General features: G+C 45.2%; 1 long non-coding RNA gene across 1 annotated transcript in view; it reads right to left on the bottom strand.

The window, feature by feature from the left end:
* LOC146857381 (uncharacterized) overlaps positions 1-10,728 on the bottom strand; it is a 217,281-nt gene extending 206,553 nt beyond the window's left edge. The window contains exon 1 of the long non-coding RNA XR_014979897.1: positions 10,642-10,728. This is a non-coding gene — a long non-coding RNA (uncharacterized LOC146857381). The remainder of the gene's footprint in view (positions 1-10,641) is intronic.
* Positions 10,729-26,584: the final 15,856 nt, after the last annotated feature.

The following is a 26,584-nucleotide window of genomic DNA, read 5'->3' on the forward strand; positions in this document are numbered from 1 at the left end:
GCACACTGCAACACGCATAAAACAGCAAGTAGTCCCCCGTCCACCATGGGCACAAAGGGGTCCCTCCCCACACAGCACCAATCTCACAACCAACCCATGCACATGTGTGAAAACCAGCAAAGCTGCGCATCTGCGAGCCACACTGACAATGCAAGTGACACTGCATGACGAATAGCATGGCTTCAGTCCAATTACCATGACATGGTGCACGCCACGACACTGAGGTGGCTGAGTGTGGAACACATCTGGAAAGGAGCAGGTCACACTCTGACACATCCACATGCACAAACAACACCTGACGTCAACAACACACCTGCGGATAAACCATGCCCAAGAGTCCAAAATCCGCACAAGAGCCAAAATTAACCAAGTCGTCAACATCTCAGCACTGTAGAAGCACAGAAGTCAAAGGCACACCGCCTCAAAGGGATAACGGGCAGCAAAATCACAGCTGCAGGGGCGACTCTCCCACAATGCAGGACACACACATAGCAATAACAGCACATCAACATTGACAACAATGTGATATAAAGTGCAGCACTTTCACTACAGAACAGAGTACACAACTGGTTCCACTTGTGCATAGAAACTGGCCAATCACATCTGGCATAGCAGGAAACTGTAAGATGATAATGTACATGTACAAACTCACATCCGTGATGTAGTCTAAATGTCCACTGTCCCGCATCAAATAGTCAGCTCCTCCCAAAGAGTCACAATGTACATTGTCATGCAGTCTGTATGTAAACTTGAACAATGCGTCAACATACATGTCAACACAATGTTAAAATGCATCTTCCATTCACATTGCAGAGGGACAATCAACACCTCCTGAAAAGCAGACCCAACAACTCTTCACTGATGACGAAGAGGACCTCCCTTCCTTCGACACCGATGCCCTCCAACAGCTCATGGAAAGCTACGGCAACCCATGTCCAGGAGCAGGGCAGCCCAGCTGCATTGAGGAGACCCCACCCCCTGCACAGACCACACAGCAGGAAGCATCCACCACCATGGCTTGCTCCCAGCACCTCACTGAAGAACACATCGCATTCTAAGGCCAGGTGTTAGACTGCCAGAGGGAGGTGGCTGAACAGGTGCGGGTGGGGTTCGACCACATGGCAGCCAAACTAGATGACATACGTTGGTGTCTAAGGCATATCCGGGACCACTTACACTCCCTAAAAGACACCCATAGTTCGCTCCATGATGTCCAACAATCCATGCTCGGCACCGCTGGAGTCGTGCCTCTGAGAGGAGAACAACTGTCTAGTCAGAGTGGCCTCAGCGATGTCAGCCGAGACTTGGCACAGATGCTGAGGATAATGGAGAACATGGAGCAGATGCATGCGGAAAGAATAGCTGCCATGGATGCACACCAGCGAAATGTTGTTGGTATCTTCCATGCCATGCAGATCCTCATCATCGCATTGCTGCCACTAAGGCAGATGCTGATGAATGCTGCTGGTACTTCCACACACACATCTCTGGCCCCTGATGTATCAGTGGTGCACAGTGCTGCAGACCAAACATCAGCACCCACATGGCAGACAGATGACATGGAGTACGAAGATGCGGGTGATTCCACCTGTGTATTAAGAAGGAGCCAGTAGCAATCTTCTCCGCCATATGCCCTGTTTCAGCTTGGTTCTGCCCTTTGCATCATGCCCTGTAACAACACCTCCCACCATCCCCCGAAACACTCTGCGACACTCACCTTGGACCCCGACATGGACTGCCATATTTTGTCTGCTTAACAATGACACAGCAATCAGACTACGTACTGTACTCTTCCTCTTCCAAAGTACTTGTCAATCCCTAAATGACTCTGGCTGGCCCTCTACTGTGCTACAATGTAATGTGGCGTTTGCATGGCCATGTACTGCTCCAGCTCCGACGCTCCACCGAATGTGAATAAATCATTCAAAATCACACAGATGTGTCATGTCCATAATCGGTCAAGTATGAAAATATGAATGAATGTAAGGACATTGGTTGCACAAAAAGGTACACCCTGGGAAATGAAAGCAATGCACATGTGTGACCGTGACAAACATAGGCAGTGAGATGACTGAGAATGTGTGCACTATCTGTGGCCTCATTGCTCTGAAAAAACAATTGCGCAATTTCACAACTTTGCCCCACTCAATGTTAGAAATAGGGCTGTCTGTGAAATGTCAAAGTAGTTGGCAGGCCTAAAGTAGTGTCCCCCATCACATTTGACAACAGAACATCTCTTTGCGTACCTAGTCACACCCAACTGGGTGGACACAGCCTATAGTGATGTATCACATTGATCCACATGGCAAGAAGTTGGACACCATACTCACATTGCTGAAGACACGTAAGAGCACAGGTCTATCAGCAACCATCCCAACCACAATTTCTGGCTCACAGAGGTGGAGCCGGCAATAGGGACTCACCCCTAAGTGAAATGCTTCAGTGAGTCCCTCACTGTGTGCGGACAATGCTCATTGAGGCACACGATTTGTCATTCTAATCAACACTCATCACAGTTGAACACTAGTGAAGTTGCATTGACTTAATTAGCATGTGCGTGTCAGTACAGGCAAGACAAGGGCCACAACGTGCAGACCAATGCATCAGACACTAACAGGCAGCATTCAGTCACGGTACAGTTCCACGTGACAGGCGTTGTGCATGTGCCCGGGATGTTCTGCCCTTGCGTAGGTGGCTCATGTAGAACCGGCACTCTTCTGACCTACGGGAGTTATGTGGATGATATGCCACAGCTCGGACCAATGAGTCGTATGTGTATGCAACGTTTGTACGTATGGGTTGTTGTGTATGTAAGTGTCAACGGCATTCCATGCAAGAGTACCTCGAGCAAGGACTTCTGTGTGTGGGGTGTGGATATGTTGGTCTTTCATTAGTGCTGTGGGCAGTGTGGGGTCGTCATCATCTGCTATGGTATCTCTCTCAGGGGGTGACTGCCGCATGCAAGACCAAGGTCGGAGGTGCAGATGTCCTTCCACCTTATGTATTGAGACGAAGGTGCTTTCATCCCCAATGTTAGTCTGACTACTGCTTGCATTCTGGAAATGTGATGTGACTTTCACACTGCAATTGAGGCTAGGTCTTAGGCTTATGGTGCACCTATAGCGATACACACACAACAGTTGGCATGTATGAGCCAAGAACCCGAGCAGTCTTGCGCTCATTGTACAGTCCCTTCGTGTGCGGCCGCCCTCCGGGTGCATGCAACATTGTCGATTGCGGGCCAGGTGGCACCAACACTGCGACAGGGACACACGCATTGGTTGTTTTCCTGTCCAGCCCAGAAATGAACCACGCCCAGAGTCCAGGGATAATTATTCACACCCCTTCGCTGGTCTGGCTTATGCTGACCCAGCCCACAAGGCTTACGTATAAAGGGGGGACGACGACGCTACGTGTCCCAGTTCTTTCCCACTGCCGGAGGTGACATAGCTGCGTCCGCCTGGCATATCACGAGACTCAATCAAAGAGGGTCCATGACTTGCGTTGCACAGACTTGGTGGCACCGGATACACTGCGGCCGGCACGGGCCTACTGCTACGGGACGGTGACTTTCGGTGCACTGAGGTAGGGGCACCTTAAGTGCTGAGTGGGTGTGCAGCCTGCGAAGATGCGCTGTCTTGGCAGTCCTGACTGGTAAGGATTTGTGTGAGCCCTGCTGGACCGCAGTGTAGGCCTGAGCCAGTGGACAGCGCGGGCCTACGGACACGTGGTGTTACCTCGCGGTTCACAGAGTTAGTGGCACCTAAAGAGATGAGTGGGTGTGCAGCCTGCGATGATGCCGTGTGCACTGATATGATCTCTGCCATTGCGAAATCAAGACCCAGAATCACGTGTGTGACTTTGTGGCCCGCAGTGTGGGGCTGCATGAAGTGGAGGCTGATAAGGTCGTGGGCCCCAGGCTTGGAGCTTGCACAGGCAAGTGGTTGGCCCTCTTGGCGATATGCCGGTGACGGAAGGTGAGCAGTGAGGCCTGGGTGCGCAGGGGCGGGCAATTACTGCTGGACGGTGGGAGGGGCTGGGGTGCAGCAGCCTGTGTGTGCAGGGGCGGGCAAGCGATGGTGACGTATGCAATAATATAAACTCTGCCATTCTTAAATCTGGACTCTGTTTCAGATAAGGGACCTGGTGGACTGCAGTGTATACCGGCACGTTGTTGGAGACACACCGGTGGCAGCAGGTGAGCAGTGAGGCCTGGGTCTGCAGTGTTGGCACTCTCTCTCCCTCTCCCTCTCTTCCTTTCACTGTCTCTCTTTCTCTCCCTCTCTTTCTCTCTCTCTCTGTCCTTTGATGAGCGCATGACACACCTTCTTATCTTGGATTTTGTCTTGCAGGCTGTGACTTACGGATTGTCCAGAGAAGACCCGCCATGACTCTTCCAAATAGTTGTATTGAGTTTAATTAGAATAAAATTATTTGTTTGGAAATTCAAAAATGAATGAATGATTCTCCTTTTTCTGACCACACATGAATGTTAATTGTTGTAATTGTACGACATCAGGCGAATTGTTTTGTTCATGATTTCATACAGTTGATGTAAAATATCTTTTTTTGGGGGGGGTGCCCGGGGTAGGGCCCGGGGAGGAGCGGGGGGGGGACTGGAGGGGTGGCGGTTGGTGTTGTGGCCCTCTTGGGTGTCTGAGCTACATGATCAGTAGCTCCATGGCATCTGTTGTTCTTCTGGTGTGGCTGTGGGCTGGGATCCCATTTCTGGTGCAGGTTATCATCCGAATTAACACCAGGAAAGAGCAGGTGGTAATTCCCTGCTGCTAACGTGCCTTATCGCATGTTTTGTGATCTTATTGCCGATCTGGCTTGTCGTTGTGAATGTTGCGAAGTGGTGTTGGCGCGGCTTTTTGCACGGGAACGCCTACTCTGCATCTCATTAGCGTTAGTTGCCTGTGTCATCTGTGGCGATGTTTTTTGCGGTAGCTGTCGCAGTAAAACTGGTGATATCGGCTGTTAGCACCAGCTTGTGGATAGGGAGATACATTTATCACCACTTTGGCTGCGATAAGGTGCTGCTGACTCGGCGATAAGTCCTTAAGAATATGCCCCTATGACTGTTGTTTATAAATAGTAGCAGCCTCCAAATGAGATTCTTTGCCTGAAAACAGCTTACTCAACGTAGTATCTTTATCAACAAAACTTTCTTTAGAAAACACAAAGTTCTGCAGCCAACCCTCCAGCAGATGCTGTTTAGCAGTATCCTTATCTGATAAACCATAGTCCACTTAAAGAGTCTCAAAAGGACTCACTCTCCCATCAATCCACACTCCTAAAACACAAGGCAAATCATTCAATTAAACAGTGCATCCTTACTTCTCAAATGAGGATTGTTTCGCAAGGAAGTATACTCACGGCAAGTCACAGAACCTGGCCTGATGCACATACGTAGTCTGTGGTTCCAAACTGGCAATTAGCAAATCACAGGGTTTACCACCACTAAATGCCTCTTTACTATTTACAAAAGTGATATTACAAGCTGTCCCCCTGGGCCACCTTCCACTTTGGGAATCATAACAGTGGCCCCCAGGGGTCCAGAGAACCACAGGCTGCTCTCCCCAATGTCTTCCAAAAGCAGGAAAGCAGCCCTGGTCCCTTTTATAAACACATGATGCTTTTATAAACACAATTTCACCAGTTTGGGAATGCAAATGCAGGGACCACCCCTTGCAGGCCTCCATCCCTGGATCTGCAGCTAATTTACTAAAAGGTCCCATTTTACACATTCGCTGGGGATCACAAACGTTTCTGCCTAATGAATATTAGGTAGGTAATTCATAGTTTGCAACTCCCTGAGAATGTACAATTTGCGATGAGACCTATTAGTACATAGGTCGCAAAGTAGATGACATTATTTTTCGCTAACCAGTAGGTGTGCACTTAAACATCTCTGGTTTGGAAATGGGAGTAGTGCACCAGGCCCATTCTTCTTTGTCGCTTTTCTTAACAACATCTTGCTGCTTGCAAGGAAAACACATTACAGGCCTCCCGGAGCAAACAGAAAACTTGGAAACACTGGTGAACTGACTTTCAATGTATACCCAGTGAGGCTTCTAAAAGGAGTAGAGCAATTGAACTCCTGATCTGAGCGACATAAAAGTCTATTGGTACTTACACAGGCTAGGACACCGACATCCTTCACTAGAAGTAGCAATCTGCAACTCTATCGAAGAAATTTCTCGAACCCAAAACAAATTATGAAAACGATTTTATTATCTCCCCATACTTAGGTGGGGGGCATCTAAACAAAAAAATACTAAAAGCCTAAAGAAGCATGAGAAGCAACAATACATTTATTTATTGTTTCTACTGCAGGCAAAATACATCAAGATGTGATTGCCCAGGGGATTTGAATTTTAAGGCAAAATATATGTCGGCTCCATGGCGTCCAAATATGTGATGCTTTCCTCCAACCAAACCTACCCAAAATTCACAGCATGGCCTCTAAATCTTGTTATTGCTAAAGGAAAGATTATTAACTTGACAAAGTCTATCTTGCAATCATAAAGTATATGAAAGCATCAATGGCGCAGGCGCACATGGAAAAGTGTTATACCAGTCTGCACCAATTAGCAAGATACAATCAGCATGCAACAATATTTTCAGATACAATCAACAGTTATCACTTTTTTCATTTTATCCACATTGATGATAACTACTGCTAATTGTTCAAGTATCAGAGCAATCAATAATTGCAACAAGGGATAGTCCTCTTTCTTTCTCTATTCTTTAATTCTACGTTGTCAGAAAGAGCAGTATATGTCTGGAACAGGGAACACATGCCATCTCTAAAATTGCAATTAAAGCTCATAGTGTGCATAGCACTGTCAATCTATGTGATCAAACGCTTTCTCTTCAACCATGCTCAACAAAGCATGCAGAGTATCTAGCCCCGCTGCGTTGTCAAGGCTTAATTAATGTTTTTTATACTGTCCCTTAAGGGGTGAACCCAGTTCGGTTTGGATAAATTAAGGTTTTTACTAGGGGAAGGCATAACTTGCGCAACTCTGTGCAGCATAATCAGGCAAAATGAACCAGGAATTCTTTAAGATTATGCAGAATTATGCAAGAAGAGTATTTCTACGTTTAGAGCGCGTTTTTAGTGCAAACATGCTCTCTCGCTAAATGTGTTCTTGGGGTAGAATTTCCCCCAAACTTACTTCTGACATTTAACGCTATTTTCTTAGCACAAAACAGCGCTCTTGCATCTAAAATGGATGCGAGGGTGCATTTTGCGCTAAGAAACAGCACTAAATGCAGCAGATCACAAATAGTAAGAGTTAGTGCCCGCTTGTGCTTGCTAAATGTGCTCTCGCTGTAGGATATTTCCCTGCAAATTACTCTTAATTGCAAGAGGAGTAATCATATAATTATTGGTAATTCCCTGCCAAAGAGTAACACAAAGGGGAATATCACCAACAAACTGTGATAAACATCGCAGAGCGCACATAGCACGAATCTGCATAACGCCGGCTATCGCCAGAATCAATCGCCGAGATAACGCGTTATTATCAACGCTTATCTCCACAGTGATAAAAATTCCGGAGATAGCGGCGTTATGAGGGAACAGCGCTGGAAATCTAGCGATGCAAATACAAGTGCTAAGGGAATCCTTGTTAATTGGGAGATGTGGATTTAGGCTTAGAATCCACCTCGCATTATAAATATAGCTAAGTCTGACATTTAGCAGATGTTAGCTGATGGCGATAACCGCGGTTAGCTTAGTTTTTTATGTCGCTATGGAAATCAGGGTCCGGCTTGAAGATACCGCGATGTGCGGTTAGCGACTTTTCCGAGGTTGTTTCCCTAGGGAACGCCTAGGGAAAGCCTACTTTGCATGTCATTAGCGATTATTATCGCTGACATGCAAAACGGCATTGACACGGGCAGTGGCGTCACTAGGGTTGGTGTTACCCGGTGCGGGTAACTCATGGTGTCACCCCCTCACGACTTACCGCATGGACCTCCTCCGCTCCGAGTCCGCCAGTGGACACAGTTGGCAAATAACGGGACCATACAGAATCCTTAGTAATGTTTGTAAATGTAGGTCCTATATTTACAAAATGTGCCTGTTAACAACAGTGTGATAATGACTCATTAATCAGGTTGTACAGTGGGCTACCTGCTAGTCAACAGTTTATTGGAATTTATAATATCATAGGTATGGTACTTTGTACTGGTGTGGTGTTCCCACTATCCAGCAACACGATATATCAGTGGTCGAAGTGGGGGGAAAAAAGTAGGGGAACTGTGGTTGGAGAATCAGAGGGCGGGAATAACCCAAGGATTGGATCAGTGGGCGGAGCCAGAGGTGTGGCCAGAATGCGCAAACATCCCAATTTTTTGTATTTGTTTGGTTTCACTGCCCAGTTTTATCAACCAATGGATACACATGATTATTTAAGGTTATAATGAGTTATTGACAGTAAAATGTATTCACAAAGTGGGATATACTTCTAATCACAGAATGTCCCCAAATACGATAAAAAGCGCAAGTCATTTGTCTCCGAGCCATGGAGTTTCTGTCATCAGCACTTCTCCCTTTTCCACAACAGCAGTTCAAACATGAATGGCTAAAAACCCTAGTTTGCAAATGTTTTCTAAATAATAATGGCTCTGCCATATTTGCCTCATAATGCAAGATCTGCAGCATGATCTGACCATTTCAACTAATAAATTGTTTGTAGCTCAAACGTATCAAAAGTTAATAAAAAATGTGACTTGTGTTGCTGCGGAGTAGATGACAGTTAATAGATCACTGTTCTATGTTAGGATTTTAACTTATAAACTGCAAGTAACAAAAGGATCTCTCTGACAAAAGCAGTAGCCCACTGGCCTATTTACATTATGTGCACTTTGTGATCTGCATGGTACATGTTCTTTGCAGCAGGTACATTAACCCTCTGAGCTACCTTTCCATGAGTCAAATCTTCCATTAGACAAAATTCTGATCTCTCTCTAGGAAGAATATTAATCACCAGAGTCGTCATGACATTTTTATTGTTTCCGAAAATTGCTGGAGGGCAGGAAGGAGGCAGCAAGCGCTTTTAAAACCATAATATACTTGCAAAAATGATGCCTCCACCTAAAGTCAGCACCTGGTGCGGTCACACCGGTTGCACCGCCCTACAGCTGGCCCTTCTCAAGGGTCCTGTGATCTCAGTGACAGGGTCTCTGTTGTTCTAGGGTGTGCTGCTTCATAGGCCTGCCCGCAAGTCTGGAGGTGAACTTCAGTATGAATAGTGGTGGACAAGCCTTGAAGGTTAACCTACACTTGTCATGCTAGGGTGCACCTGCTGGTGCTACGACACCAGGGTGTTGCGAAGCCTTCTAAGGTCTAGCATGAGATGGTGCTCTCTTAGGAGAGTGGTCTGGTGGACTGGTTATTAAGGCTGAACCTGGTTCCCCAGTTCCAAATTCAGCAGCTCTGGCCATAGTGCCACATCCTCTCCCCCACTGAACACCATACTGCCCCACTGAGAAATACTCAGACTGCCTTCAACCACAACCCAATTGTTGCCAGCTATAAACACCTGGATGCGGCTCAATTTAAATTACGCCCTGGGCAAGAGCAATATGTGGCCTACAAGTAAAAAGTGACAGCATCCTGGAAAAAGCAAACAATCATAGGGAATGCAAAATTTTGCAAACCATGTGAAATGTAAGCAGGAACAACATGGTTACCTTAACGCTTTTACACTCACTGTTCAGAAATCAGTGAGTGTTTTTGCCTGAAAAGTTAAGGACATGACAACAGGGCCCTGAATGGACCCATTTCAATGACCATTTCTTATATCCTTACAAAACGTAAGCAGTATGGTAAAAAAAGACGACATCCCTAGATGCAGAGCAGCAGTACAAATTTTGTTTTCCAATCCACACATTGCTGTACCTCCAGGATTGGTGCACTAGTTCCAAGCCCTGGGAAAACAAGGCCAAGACAACAAAAATAGTGCTTCACTGGCAAACTCTGTAAAAGTGGCGCTAATGTGTTTGGGTGTGAATAAAATCAATCTGGCCAGTTTGCTACCACTCTGTCTTACTTTATTTAGTTATTTATTTTGCATATTTTTAAACTTTTATTCGCGATGCTTCACTTTGGAATTAAATGTCAGAAAAATAGGACATTGATTTTCCAGAAAAAGTGATTTTCTTTTTTGGATCCATTTCACAGGGGAGCAAATAAAAGAAAGGAGAGGAAAGAGAGTGAGAACCCCGTCTTGCAGCCACTGTCTTCAGTAAGAGAAGAACTGCCGGGCTAGCAGGCAGAGGCCTCAGCATGTACACAGAGCTGCTGTGCCTGAAAGTCGTCTTCGCAGGCCTCCCGAGTCCCGACAGCTCAAAAGATGGGCCCAGTAGTACCATTACAATCTGAATTTATGTTCCTAAGCACTCACCCACCTCGCACTTACAGAACGTTCTTGGGCAACGTCATTACTGACACTTTACATCCGCAAGGTACTCAAAGTGAATTTTAACACAATCCCCGAACAGCCACGGCAGTTGCGTGTCACAGAACGGGGGGGGGGGCTTCCTGGAGTACAAAAAGTATATATATCCTATCGTGTGTTGAGTTCGCTACAAAAAATATTTTGGTACAATAAAAATATTTCTCACCTGATGTGTGTCTGAAAAAGAGAGACCTCCGCTTTAAAACGCGTCTTCTGACCTGGGGCGGAGGCAGCTCGCAGCTGACCTGTCGATCTACAGAAACGTAAAGGAACTTTTAGTTTCGCTTTCGTGACGAGCCCAGCCGCGCTTCTCCAAAAGCACGTGACCAGCCTGGCTGCTTCCCAAGTTATTTCAAACCGTGCAAAGGGTTTTTTAGGTATGGCCTAAAAACAGATTTGACCTACACGCTGGTATTCAGGTGTATTTAAAAAAAAATATGAACAAAAATACATTTTACAGAGCCTTGCAAACGATTCTTTTCATCCATGACGTTGGTCTGTTAAGTATCATTTATGTTTTGTTTCTACCATTTAGAGCATGGTGCCCACAACTCGGTGAGCAGAGGCAGGCAACCTCGCTCGCACTGCCTTCGCCCTCCCCTGCGCCCTGCTGGGTGTCACCCCATGTGAGGGTGTCACCCGGTGCGGTCCGCACCCCCGCACCCCCGTAGTGACGCCGCTGGACACGGGCGCTATTGCCAGCAAGCCGTCGCTAACAGCTGTTAGCGAAAGCTTGCTGATAGGGTGATAAAAATATTGCCGCTTTAGCGGCAAAAAGTGCCGCTAAAGCGGCGATATTGCCCTTGATGATATGCCTGAAAGTTACCAAAATTACTCTGATTACTCGGTCATAGTTAAAATTCTGCCCAAGCCTGGTTTATATGTACTGGCCTATATTTTAGACTCTGCTTTATAGTATATGTTACTTAAATTACTTAAACATCTAAGTCTGAAAATCTTATCCAAGCAATCGCTTTCCGGTTTATGAAACTCATCACTTTAGACAATTTATACCTTCCATGGAAACCCTTATTTGGAATATTTCATTGTACATTTCCCAATATGTGGGATGTAACTAGTCTTTAAATCCAACCACTGGAACAAGAATTTTAATCCTCTTTCATAGAGTCTAAGGTGGGGGGAATTTCTCGAGCATCAAGTGGAGAACTCATGAAAGCTGTATTCTCTTCTTAAAATTGTACCTTTTCTAAAAGGTCTGTTGCATTAGCCTGTCATTTTGTTTTTGCAATATAAATTAGCTGGAAAGTTTGAATAATCTTGCTAATAAGAATCTTCGACTATTGAGCCTGATCAGACTGATTGCTATTTATACTTGCAAAATTACTATTCTTCATTCATTTCAACCCATTAGCTAGCAGCTCACCCACTTTCTCTCCACTTTCCCAAAACAATTGTGTGATCCTAATAAGGGGTCTTTTGGCTTTCCTATTGAAGTAAATATATTTTCTAGCAAAGTTCAATAAAATCTGTTTTAATCTCTTAATCTTCTGGGTTCCTTTTATACTTTTCCGCTTCATTCCTCCACTCTTCTCTGTCTTTTGAAGAAAGCTATAGAACAATATATGTATAATACATCTATAGTTTCCCAACAAGATTTTTATTTTGCACCAATCACTGTTTACGTTCCAGTAACTATGCAAGGATGACATCTGTGATTTCACAACGGAAGGCTCACTCAGCAGCAATATGCCATTCATCTATTGACTGCTGCCTGAGATTTTCACCGCAAGGTCAACTATAAATTCCTTTGATGCTCCATCAGACAGACAAATACTGTCAATATAAGCATGCAAAGATTATCCATCAATTAAAAAAAAATATTCTTCAAAAAAAGATCTGTGGGAAGCCAGATTCAAAGTATTGTATCTGATGAATGTATTACCCACTGCCAATCAAACAATCCCGAATCCTTCTTCACACTCCTTTCAACGGCTGTGCCACTATCAATTTTTATGTGCACCTCACTTTTATCAAAAAGAGAGTCTGTTGACAAATTGGATTCTCCAGGTATGCAGATGTTACTCACCTAAGCACACAATATTTTCTGAGACAATATGTGGGTGGCTACTAAGGTGTTGCTCCTAGGAAGACATACATATTCCATAAACCAATTTCTTAACTAGTTGCAAGAACTTAACTGTATGCTACCTTCTTAGAGTCAAGGTATGCATTTTTTTTAACAGTGCATCCTTCAGTAAATGCCAATGCTTTTTTATTCTGCTGAAATGTCACCACTTAGTTAATTATATTTTGTAACAAAAGCTAACAGGAGTATTTTCTTGTCTCATTTCTTTTTTCCTAGTGTAGCATTAAAGTATTTACCAACAAATTTATACTAGGGAAATTGTACATATTAAGATATGCCACATACACTGGTCAGCTTAACATCAATTGTAACTAACTCCGAGATGGCGTGTTCATTAGCCTTGTCAGGCTGCCCTTCATTCAATATTGAATGCTTACTTGTGCATGACGGTTGTATGTCAGAGACACAAGGATTTTGCATGTGCTCATGCAAGTTAAATAGATGGAGGCTGACTAGAATGCCGCCAACCAGCGATCACTGTTTGCTGAGGTGAGTCTTCTCATATTTCTTCTCTTTTCATATTATAACATTGTCCTAAATATAGTAAGACCCTTGATCAGTTTACATTTTAACAGGGATGGTACACAGTATAATGGAAACTTTATACTTTCAACATGATGTCATTTTTGGTGTTGTATGGTTTCACCATGCCCTACAGAGTTCCTCCTCGAGCAGTATACTTCATGATATAATTTACTAATAAAGAATAAAGCTGTTGCTGTTTATATAGATTAGGATCATATAGCTATTGCTCATCGGTTGTTATGTACTGTGTTTTTGGTTGGGTCGCCAGTTTTACCTTATTTTAATGATATGTGTACACCGTAGAGCCATTGTTTGTTCAGGGATGCCACATTGCACTTTCTGAATGCATAACAGTATGAACAATATGTTAGGTTAACCTTAGTGTTCTCCTTTTTGACACCGCATTGATGTAATATATGTAATTCCTTGTTAGGCTTATCATGGCAAAGTTTGCTACATCTTGCTTTGGGGTGGTACATTGATGGACACCTCCAAAACTTCTGTCATTTTGGCAAAGTCAATAAGCTTGTTAATTAGCTGTATTTTCACAATTCAAGTTTGGGGAAGAATGTTGTAATTAATTCTAAAGTTATTCGCAATGTTCTCCATATTATTGCGCCAAGATACCAATAAACTTCAAATACGGGGCTTAACCTTTGTATTATGACATTGAATAATGACTTATGGGAGGGACTCTGTAGGATATTACAACATTATGATCCTTACACTGGTCATTATAATTCCTTTTTTTATTTTGTTCTTATAGAAATACCCTTTTATTTGGCTGTTGTATTTTCTTGATACATGGCTTTTTAACTGTCGTTGTCCCCCCCTTTATACGTACGCAAAGTTCCCTGGCTCGGCGTACGCCAGGCCAGCGTAAGGGTGTGAATAATTATCCCTGGCCTCTGGGCATGGTCCATATCTGGGCTGCACAGGAAACAAACAGATGCGTGTGTCTCCTTTGCAGTGTCGGCGCCACACGGCCCGCAATCGACAATGTTGAAATGTTGCATGCACCCGGAGGGTGGACGCGCATTAAGGGATTGTAATAGGAGAGCAAGGCCGCTCCGGGTCTTGGCTCATACATGCCAACTGTTGTGTCTGTATCGCTATTGGTGCACCCTAAGCCTAACACCTCGCATCAATTGCAGCGCGAATGACACATCACATTTCCAGAATGCAAGCAGTAGTCCGACTAACATTAGGGATGAAAGCTCCTTTGTCTCAATACAGAATGCGGAAGGACATCTGCACTGCCGAGCTGGGTTTTGCATGCAGCAAGCACCCCCTGAGAGAGATACCATAGCAGATGATGATGACTCCTACACTACGCACAGTGGTAATGATAGCCCAACCTATCCACTCCCCACACACAGAAGTCCTTGCTCAAGGTACTCTTGCATGGAATGCCCTTGACACTTAGGTACACAACAACACATATGTCCAAAAGTTGCACACTCATACAACCCATTGCTCTGAGCAGTGGCATATCATCCACATAACTGCCGCAGGTCAGAAGAGTGCCAGTTCTTCGAGAGCCACCAATGCAATGGCAGGACATCCTGTGCACATGCACAACCCCCGTCACGTGGGACTGTACCTTGACCGAATACTGCATTTGTTGGGGGCACTGCCACTGGCAATGTTGCACATCAGTCACCGGCTAAGATTCCACCTTACCAACGTCACCTGCGTTCAGCCTGTGTTGCATTGTCGATCAGCATATTCGAGTGGTCCATGGATGTCTGCGTATCCAACAGGAAGGTAGCTGAACTGGATGTTGACATGTGTGTGAGCCCCCAGTTGGCCCAGGACCAGGAGTGTCACCGTGCTACTCATTCAAGGGATGCCTTAATACTTGGCATACATGCTGGCAGCCGGACATGGGAGACTGCACAACTCCTTGTGTGCAGTGACCACATTGAAACGCTCCCCTATTGGGCTGTGATGCATATTGGTAAAAGGGGGTGGATGCAGCACTCCTGTCCGGACCATTGCACAGGTCCCAATACCTTGTTGCATCCTGGAGAACTGGTCACATATCCAACAACAACAGTGGACACGGCTGCATTCGCCTGGACTCCGAATACATAAGCGGACAACAACGCGGGTTGACACACACCTGAGCAAGGTGAGTGGAAAGCGGCGCTTGGCAATGTACCTCAATCTGACATACTGCTGGAGGGAGAGTACACATGTAGGTATGCGGAGAGATTTACTGCTGACAAATGTGATGGGGGACACTACTTTAGGCCTGCAAACGACTTTGACATTTCATACACAGCACTATTTCAAATATTTCGTGGGTCAAAGGTGTGAAATTGCGCAGTTGCTGTTTCAGAGCAATGAGGACACAGCTAGTGCACACCTTTCCAGTCATCTCATTGGCCATGTGGGTCACGGTCAAACATGCGCATTGATGTAATTTCCCAGGGTGTACCTTTGTGTGCAATCAATATCACTACATTCATCCATACTTACATACTTGGTCGATCATGGACATGACACATCTGTGTGAATTTTGAATGTTTAGTTCATATTAGGTGGAGTGTTGGAGCTGAAACAGAACATGGCCATGCAAACCCCACATTTCTTTGTAGCCCAGTGGAGGGTCAGCCAGAGTCCTTTAGGGGTTGGCGTATCCATCGGAAGATGAAGACTACAGTCCGCAGTCTGATTGCTGTGTCATTGGAAAACAAACAAAATATGGCTGTCTATGTCGAAATCCAAGGTGAGTGTAGCAGAGTGTTTCGGGGGACAATGGCACGTGTTGTTACAGGCATGATGCAGAGGTCAGAACCAAGCTGAAACAGGGCATATAGCGGAGATGAATGCTAATGCCTCCTTCTTAATACAAACGTTGATTCACCCGCATCGTCGTCCTCTATGTCATCTGGCTAACATGTGGGTGCTGGTTTTTCGGACCGCAGCACTGTGTGCCACTGACACATCAGAGGCCGCAGGCGGTATGGCCGCAGCACTGTGTGCCACTGACTGATCAGAGGCCGTAGGTGGTATGGCCGCAGCACTGTGTGCCACTGACACATCAGAGGCCAAAGGTGGTATGGCTGCAGCACAGTGTGCCACTGACACATCAGACGCTGCAGGTGGTATGGCTGCATCACTGTGTGCCACTGACACATCAGGGGCCGGAGATGTGTGTGTAGCAGTACCAGATGCATTCATCTGCAACTGCCTTAGTGGCATCAATGCGATCAGTAGGATCTGCAGGGCATGGAAGATCCCAAGAAGTCTTCTATGGTGTGCATCCGTGACAGCCATTCTTTCCGCATGCCTCCGCTCCATGTTCTCCATTGTCCTCAGCATCTGTACCAACTCTCGGCTGACATCGCTGAGGCCGCTCTGACTAGACAGTTGTTTTCGTCTCATAGTCATAGTCATGAACAATGTTGGGCATGGATTGTTGGACATCATGAAGCAAACTGTGGGTGTCCGTTAGGGAGTGTAAGTGGTCCCTGATGTGACTTAGACACACATGTATGTCATCTAGTTTGGCTGCCATGAGTTCAAACCCCACCCGCACCTGTTCAGCCACCTCCTTCTGGCAGTATAACACCTGGTCTTGGAACACCATGTCTTCTTCGGTGAGGTGCTGGGAGCCAGCCATGGTGGTGGGTGCTTCCTTCTGTGTGGTCTATGCAGGGAGTGGGGTATCCTTGATGCAGCTGGGTTGCCCTGCTCCTGGAGGTGGGTTGCCATAGATGTCCATGAGCTGCTGTAGGGCGTTGTTGTCGAAGGTGTGGAGGTCCCCTTCATCATCACTGATAAGTTATCTGGTCTCTTCTGCAGGAGGTGTTGATTGTCCCTCTGCAATGTGAAGTGGCGATCCATTTCAGCATTGCATTGACATGTATGTTGACGCATTGTTCAAGTTTACATTCAGACTGCATGACAATGTACATTGTGACTGGGAGGAGCTCACTATTTGATTCGGGACAGTGGACATTTGAACTACATCACGGATGTGAGGTTGTACACGTACATTTTCATTTCACAGTTTCCTGCTATGCCAGATGTGATTGCCCAGTTTCTACGCACAAGCGGAACCAGTTGTGTCGGATGTATGTTGTTACAACGCACACTTTTACAACGCATGCACTTACAACGCATTTTTTACAATGCAAAATCCATTACAACGCATTGCATTACAACGCATGACACTACAACGCATTTTTAAAAACTACCTTTACAACGCATTCCATTACAACGCATACTACCTTTACAACGCATACCATTACAACGCATAATATTAAATTGCATTTAAGGTAAGTATTAGATAGTATAGGGGTAAAAATTACTTAATAAGTGTTGGATAGTATAGGGGTAAAAATTACTATTCTAACTCCAGAGGGTGCAACAGTAGGGTAAGTGTTGGATAGTATAGGGGTAAAAATTACTATTCTAACTCCAGGGGGTGCAACAGTAGGGTAAGTGTTGGATAGTATAGGGGTAAAAATTACTATTCTAACTCCAGAGGGTGCAACAGTAGGGTAAGTGTTGGATAGTATAGGGGTAAAAATTACTATTCTAACTCCAGGGGGTGCAACAGTAGGGTAAGTGTTGGATAGTATAGGGGTAAAAATTACTATTCTAACTCCAGGGGGTGCAACAGTAGGGTAAGTGTTGGATAGTATAGGGGTAACAATTGCTATTCTAACTCCAGGGGGTGCAACAGTAGGGTAAGTGTTGGATAGTATAGGGGTAAAAATTACTATTCTAACTCCAGGGGGTGCAACAGTAGGGTAAGTGTTGGATAGTATAGGGGTAAAAATTACTATTCTAACTCCAGGGGGTGCAACAGTAGGGTAAGTGTTGGATAGTATAGGGGTAAAAATTACTATTCTAACTCCAGGGGGTGCAACAGTAGGGTAAGTGTTGGATAGTATAGGGGTAAAAATTACTATTCTAACTCCAGGGGGTGCAACAGTAGGGTAAGTGTTGGATAGTATAGGGGTAAAAATTACTATTCTAACTCCAGGGGGTGCAACAGTAGGGTAAGTGTTGGATAGTATAGGGGTAAAAATTACTATTCTAACTCCAGGGGGTGCAACAGTAGGGTAAGTGTTGGATAGTGTAGTGTAATATTATGCGTTGTAATGGTATGCGTTGTAAAGGTAGTATGCGTTGTAATGGAATGCGTTGTAAAGGTAGTTTTTAAAAATGCGTTGTAGTGTCATGCGTTGTAATGCAATGCGTTATAATGGATTTTGCGTTGTAAAAAATGCGTTGTAAGTGTAGTGCGTTGTAAAAGTTGCATTGTAAAGGTTGTTCCCCGTTGTGTCCTCTGTTCTGTGGTGAAAGTGTTGCACTTTGTACCACATTGTCGTCGATGTTGATGTGCTGTTTTTGCTATGTGTGTGTGTTGCAGTGTGCCTAGGGGATCAGGGACATGGTCCAGGGTAATTGTGGGTGTGCTGTACTTAATTGTGCATGTGTGCCATTGTGCCCATCTCCCCCCCGTCCCCCCAGTCCCTGGTGGGTACTCACCCTAGTGCTGTTGTGTCAAGTCACGTCGAGCAGTGTCCAGACCCCCGAGTCCTGCCAGCGTCTCACCACTAATGACTGTGGAGACCAGTTCCTCCATCTCATCCAGCTCCTGGTGTTCCGCTGGACAGCCACCTCCAGTCTGCATTGCTGCCTGATGGTTGTCAGCGAGTTTCCTCTTGGTTTTGCGCTTCGCATTATTCCAGTGCCTCTTGAGCTCTCCAATTGTCCTCCTCCTCCCTCCGACTGCATTCACCTTGTCCAGGATGGACTGCCATATTACATTTTTATTTGCCAATGACACGTAGGAGATGACGAACAGTTGTAGGTGGTGTTCCATCACCTCCGTGATGATGATCCTGTTTTCCTGCGGACTGAACCTTGTCTTCCTCGTCTTCTTCTCCTTGCCCTTCCGTGACCCCGGGGTCCCAGGCTGGTCATCCTGGGGGCTTGTGGGGGTCTGGTCATCCTCTGTGCTTGCTCCGGGTTCCTCCATGGTGCTACTCAGTTGAATTTATTTTTTTTGTGTTTTTCTGTGCTTTAATGGTGCTTTTTCCCACATGACGTGTGGGAATTGCAGGCCTGTCTCTGGTTATCACTGATTTTTTTATTGCGGTTGGCCACATCACCACTTTTTTCGCGTTGGTGTTTCGCATTTTTTCGGCATTGCGTTGATTTTAACATGGTCATTTACCGCGTTATCTTGGGACTATCAAATGGTGCCACCGTGTTGAGAATACAACGTTAACACTGTGTTATTTTCCCGTGTTAGACTGCGATGTGCAAAGTTGCGTTAAGCTAATTTTGCGATAATTAACACACGTTCTTGAGAATATCCCCCAATCTCTCTTAGAGTCCATTATTGAATCCCTTACAGCAAGTTAATGCATAATACCTTGATAGTTTGACCTTCACCTTCCCAAACATTGGTTAAAATTCTTCAATGAGGCCAAAAGTCAGACCCTCTTTGATGAATTTCCCTCTTTTTGTGCAGCCAGAGGGCTTAAGATGAATACCTCCTAATCAAAATATCTGCCGATCAGACCCCATAGTTCTACTGGGGGGAAAGATGTTTTTCAAGGGAGCTTCCATAGAACAGGCTAAAAGCTTTGCTTACCTAGGCATTCGACTGGCTGAGAACAGCTCTTATAGTCTGCAGATTGAGAGAAGCAAATCCACACTTCAGCACAGGGCAGTGGCCCTAGTGAGGAAATGTAAGGCTACCTCTAGTGGTGCCTATCCTACAAGTAGTGGAAGGCTATAGGGCCATGGCCCTGAATGGTGCTACCTCTGGTGCAGAGCTTTGGGAAAAAGTTCTAACCCTTCTGCCCTTGTGCATGAAGAAGATAGATTTATTTGCTCTATTTTTAACCTGCTGACATGTTCCCCCTTGGTTCCCATTCATTTCGACACAACACTGCAAAAGGTCAACACCATCATATCCCTAAAGATGAATACGAATCCGGTCAATACCCAAATTAGCCGTATATCAAAATGCCCTAATAGAGCTCATTGAAATGGAAGGGTTTGCACTCCATGGTTCAGAAAAATTAAAACTCTGCACCTTCAGCAAAATGTAAGATGTTTAGCACACACACTACACAAAGTCACTGTGACCAGAGCAAAAAATAGTTTTTGAGCCCTATTTAGATAGGATCTGCCCCAGATATGCCAGAACCCTATATATAGGTTTAGATCTAGGAATCTCCTGTTCAAATCTTTCACAGCAAAAAGGCAGAGGTCTTTGAATCTGACCGCTGAATGTTCTTTCTGCCCTTTGATCTTGGAGTCAGAGGACCATTTTTTGTTCTTCTGCCCAGGAGACATGATTTAAAGAAAGAGAAGGATATCCCCGGTTTGTAAACTGCTAGGTATAATCCATTATTGGGAGGCTGATCGGCTCATGAGGTGTGCTACCTCGGATCAACTCGTTTTTGCCACCTCCTTTGTGACTGGAGAATAAGATGAGTGAAACTTGGTACGTTTTCGGATAACCTGTTCTGAGGCTAAATATTCTACCGTCCCTTGTCATGCATTAACAATGTTATTTCCGAATTTGCATTTGTTTAAAGACTCTTAATCTGTCGCACATCCATTTTATGATTTTAACAGTTTTTTTCATGTTTGCAAATGTATGTATTTTTTATGTAACTTTTTCTATATACAGTAATGAAATAACACCAAACTGGTTGATATGTTTTTTTATGGGTCCCCATAACTGCGTTGAATCAAGAATATACACAGTTTCCACCATTAGAGATGGCGGACAATGTTAGGTTTTTGTCTATAATTCGTGCTGTCTTTTTCTCTTTCAGACTAATTAGTTAAATAGGGGTGCATTGTATGTACCTAGATCTTTATCATACGTGTGGACGACTATCAAGTCTGATGAATTGCAAACCATTGAGGATATCGTAATGTGTTTTACTCTCTCTTTCATTCTACAACTTTATGGCCTATGGCTGAAATGAAGTATTGAAACACATTATGGCTTCCCAGGCTATTTCATTCTTTTTCCTGTCTTCTGTTTCTTGGCTGCATCTGCTATTGTATCCCATCCCTCTGGTCGGCGGTTGTGCACAGTTGCTCTCAGTGGACATCTAGCACTCGTTTGAAATCAGGACAGGTCTGTCAAACTCAGACTTGCATATTCCGTCTCTTGCTTTCAGCCATCTCATTCCTGGTAGGGGTGGGCGGAATTTGCTAAATTCACTTTCGCAAATTATCGTGAAAATGTTCAAAATCTCCGCAAACACGCGGAAATATCGCGAAGATACGGAAGTTTTTTTCCCGCCCGTTCGCGGTATTTTCTGCGTGGTCGCGGCTCGCCAACTTACCCATGCGGTTGCTCGCGGGCGCGGCCATCTTGTTTTCACTTGTCTCGCGGTGCATGATCGCGAGAAGAAAGACGTGATCGCGCGACGCATGACGTTACTGCGGGGGCGAACAGTCGCGAGACAGCGCAAATGGCTACCAACAATCCAACATCTCGTGGAGAACGCGACCGGATCAGGAAAACTTGTCGGCGAACGCGGGGATTCAGGTAAGGCGATCGCGCGCACGCGAGAATGTATTATTTTACAGCGTCAGCAAGAAACAAATTATCGCTAAGCTGCGGAATGCGGAAATTTTGACATTTTCGCGCTTTCCGCGGATCGCGAAAATGCCAAATTATCGCAATTTCCGCAAACGGAATGGAATTTTGGCCCAGGCCTAATTCCTGGTTGTGGGAGCATTCATTTCATATGTGTCAACACACTGCTAACCACACTTGGGCGTTACAAAGGCTAGTGTTATCTTGTGACAAGAAGTCCTACAGATGCACCAACAAGACTGTGCGTTAGGTTAAGCTTTAGTGGGGTACATGCCATGGTGGGAGATTGGGTACAGTTCACATTATAAAAAATGTTTTTCAAAGTACATATGAGATGCATTCTACATATCTAGATCATATCTTTTTTTACATACTATTGGAAAATGGTCCTGTCTCAACGGCCACCTCATCTTTTTGCTGTCCTCCTCCTCTTTTTGCTGAACTCATTTGTTGGCCTTAGGACCCTGGGCACTTTATCACTACTAATCTGTGCATATGCTTCTTCCGTAATTGGTGTAGACATGATTGACAGTACATATGAGATATATTCTAAATATCGAGGTCATATCTTTTTTACATACATATGAATAGATAATATTTTTCTTTTCTTTCTTGTAATTTCTCCATTGAAATCTTACTGATTTTTGGCCTATACCTGCCAGGTTACTAAAAGCAAACTGGTTGCCCTGTTATTCCACCACAAATTAGCGAAGTGGAGGCACATATTAGTAGCAATCACTGTGAGAACGCTGGTGTATGGTGGATTGGACAGCAGTTTAGGTTCTCATGTTGGCGACAAAGACATTAAAGGTTGCTCAGCACTCACAGCTAAAGCCCACTCACTCTCCGCGAGTAAAGCTTCATGCTAATATTTTTGGTGGACTTTGCACCCAAAATGTCCCTTGAAATGCAGTAAAATAATCATCTTTCAAGCCCAGAATTTAAAATATAACAATAAAACGAAGGTACAATAAATCGGCAGCAATGACAGTAGTCCTAGAACTGCACTAGTGAGGAGATGCTTAGGAATTAGGGAGCTATGACTCCTGATTAGCTTAAACTTCCAGTTCTGTTCACCCACAGTCCAGATCAGCTCTTGTTTTCATAACCACATACACTATGTGCTCCAAGGAATGCCTGACACTCTTCACAGTGTAGGATCTGCCGTCCTATTGGTCCAGTGACACCCAGCTTAGTGCATGTTTTAGTAAAATCAAGGCCTGTAAGGCTGGGAAGGGGAAAGGGAAGAATAAGAGAAGAAATGTGGAAAATTGGAAACTATACATCCTACAATAAGAAACTGAATAGGAGTTCTCTACTGTGAGTGGACACCATCTCATCATGACTTTTAACGGCTTTTAGATATTTGTTTGCTTGTGCTGAGAAAAGACACGTTAACCTGAAATCAAACCACAGCATGTGCGCACCAAAAGGGAAATGATCTTCGACTCTATTGTTTGAGCAGTAAGTACAGCAAAGATGCACAGGTTTTCCTTTTATTCAATTTAAAGTCAATAGGTCTCATTCCCAGAAAAGCGATAACTTTATGATTTACAGGTCTATGTCTATGATTTTTGTAAAGTTACTATTTTTTTGAGGTTAGAAAGAATCTGACGTCTAAGCACTAACAACTATGAAAATCATAGATTTCAGTCTAAATGCTTGACACTAAAGCACTAGATTTCCGCTGGCAGAATGCCTGCTGTGTAACAGTTAAGATGAAAGTACAGCTTAATGTTTACTTGTTTTTTTTCCTTCGGATGGGAATGTTTTTGTTACAGAATAAATTATGCTCCTCCAATAGTACCTGTCATAATTAGCACGTGTAATGGACCTGCTGCAAAGAAACACAGAGGGACAGTTCAGCTGCTACTGCATGTCTGTGCAGTTCCCTCATGGAGCCTTGAGGGGAGCTCAGAAAGTCCACACAATGGTGCTTACAATGACAGACTGCACCAGCACTTGTGGTGGCATTCAAGACCCCCTTGTGGGTTGGGGAGCAGGGTGTCCCTGCACAAATACTGATATCTCAGCCTTCGCTAACCTGTCAGTATCTAGGAAGAATTATCTAGTCTTGCTCCTAAATAAAGCCACGCGGGCTGGCTTTAGCGATGGTGGCGCCCAGAATGACAGTCTTTTTTGGTCCTCCCTCCCCCCCCTGACCACCTCCTCTGATTCCCTGACTATCACCCAGCAAAAGGGCCCTTCATCTCTCCATAGCCCCTCTCTCACCTACATTTAATTTGTTTTAAAGCACTGGTAAAGTGCTTTAACTACAGATGTGTTCTTTGCAGCAGGCATATTAACCCTGTGCGCTACTTTATGGCGAGTCAAAACTGCCACTAGACAAATCTCTGATCTCTCAGTTTACCAGGAACATTAAGCACAAGAGTTATCTTGACATTTATTTGCATCCTGAAATCTGAACACACAAGGAACTCTGCATCGGCTGCTTTTAAATTGTACGTTATTGCTAAATACACCGCCGCCAAACTGAGATCAGCGCCCTTTCCCCAAGGTCAGCGCCGCACCAATCACTGCTCAATGGCCTTACCATGCCCCATCTCATAGGTGTTATGGGCAAAGTTGTAAGTGGAAATGAGGCACACTTTATGCACCTTCTCACTGGCCTTCTTGCTGATGTGCTAATAATATGGCCTCATTTGCCAGATGCCATGTCCACACGCAAAATCTGCAATGGGTGCTTTATGTCGCTCAAACACTAACTTTGCGCTCATTCCGTGGGTATTACAGAAGGAAGAACAAACATGTGTGTCCCCTTTGGTAAAACTGAGGTGCCAAAATCCATAAAAGTGTGCACAGCCATTGCAAACCTTTGAGATCCTCTCTCTGGCTGTTAGCATTTGATTTCTCGAGTAAGTAGTGCACAAAAGTTGGCCTCTTAGGAGAGTGATATCGCAGTCTGATGTAGAGTTGGAGGAATGGTGAAATAGTCAACCACGGGTGACTGCGAGGATAAAGTCAGTAATCCCCTAGTGCATCTTTCTCAGGTCTGTGTTTTCTATTTTTTGACAGATTTTTAGTTCACTTATGTTTTTTTTATTTGTATTATTAATTGGAAAGAATTTCACATTAGTATTAGTCAATTAAATTATTTGCTTTCCAAAGGTATCTTTCGGTTTATTTTTTTCAGAACAACAACTCTTTATGTTTTTTAAAACGATTGCTGTTTCTCTGCCTCCTTAAGCTTGGCCTTCAGAATATATGTAACCATGTGTTTACATTCTAGAACGCATTGTGTGCGTGTATATATGTATATATATATCTACAGGGACTGGTGCTAAGGGTAAGATCCCAGGCCATTTATAATGAGACAGAGTTCTGTCGCACCTAGGCACAGAGCTGCAACATGCTTTATTATCAGTGTGGCTATGGGTGTGCATGACAAACATCTTAAATGTGTGTCATCCTAATGAAACAGACAAATCTGTGTGCTTGTCTTCCTCCTACCGGGTTTAGGAGCCTCTCAGACCTTGAATCATACCACGGGAAAGAGATCGGGATTGGAGGTGTGCAACGCAGAATTGTATACCTAAACACTGGGCTCCTATAGCCGCTTTCCATGCAACACTTTTCTTGCCCAGATTGTACCTCTGATGCCCTCGCTCACAGTCCCATCTGTGTTTAGATTGTGTCATTGACACCCCCAACGTCAATTCCCTCTGTGCACAGACTGCACCCCACCGGTACCCATCATTTTCCTCTGTGTTCAGAATGTACCTCAGTTATCTTATCTCCACTAACACTTTTCCCCGTGCGCCCACTGCGCAGCTGAGGTCTCCTCAATACCTTCCATGCACTGTGGACCGCACCCAGCCGTCCCTTCTATCATATGGTGTCACGGTGCACCCCTGGGCCGGGGTCCACACATCACCAGTTTCATATGTGGCCAGATTGCACCTGAAAGCACCTTCCTGTGATTTCATATTTTACCCCTCGGTCACACGCTTTCTACTCCTGTGTTTCATTTTTCCACCTATGAATTCCCTCTTAGTTCCACAATTCCTCTCTGTTACTTCCCAGGTGTTTCATTTCTCATCCCGAGTTCCACCGTGTTTCCGATTTCACCTCTGAGATCCCCCGTGCTTCGGGGTTCACCCCTGACACGTCGTGTTTCAGATGTCACCTCTTTGTGTCCCTCTATTATTTTCACGTCTGTCTGGGGCGCACGCATCAGCGTCTCTCCCCGCGTCCCGTCCGCCGTGCCCCTGCGCGCGCCCTCTCCTGCCTCGGTGGCCTGTCACCGACACGCCGCCCTCCTCAGGAGCGGGTGAACGTCTCGGAAGGCTGCTCGCTGCAGCTCCCTCAGCTGGCAGGCCCTGGCCCAGGCGATGCGGATGGCGGTTGAGGCGGGTGTATTACTTTGCACGCCATATGTTTATATTTTTATATGTTAAAATGCAACAAAAAAAACCCTTGCTGCTTCGGCGGGGGTGCTGGAGGGTATCGTAGCAACGGGGATTTGTGTTAGAGGGCTGGAGGGCTGAACGCATGCAGGGGGGAGACGGGCTGGGGGCTGCTTCTGAGCTGACACATGAATCGGCCTCACAATGCCCAGCGCCTGTCCCCGGCTCATTCACCACGCTTGGATGGCACCGGGGGGCGTGCCTGGGGAGGGAGGGGGGACAGATGGCATCCATGGGAGGAGGCCTGCCTGACCTAGTCCCGGTTTTCACCTGCAGCGCCCATGGGAAAAACTCCCAGCTGCTGTATGAGAGCCGAGGAATGCTCAGGCGGGGCGATGCGAGGGGTGGGGGCAGACTTCTTGGAGGAGGGCGCGAGGGGGCGCAAGGGCAAGCATCAGACTCTCCTGGGGGAAGTGGAGTGAAAAAAAAACGTTGTGAAGCAAGATAA

Source organism: Triturus cristatus, chromosome 3_2 (assembly GCF_964204655.1).
Source record: "Triturus cristatus chromosome 3_2, aTriCri1.1, whole genome shotgun sequence".
NCBI lineage: Eukaryota > Metazoa > Chordata > Amphibia > Caudata > Salamandridae > Triturus > Triturus cristatus.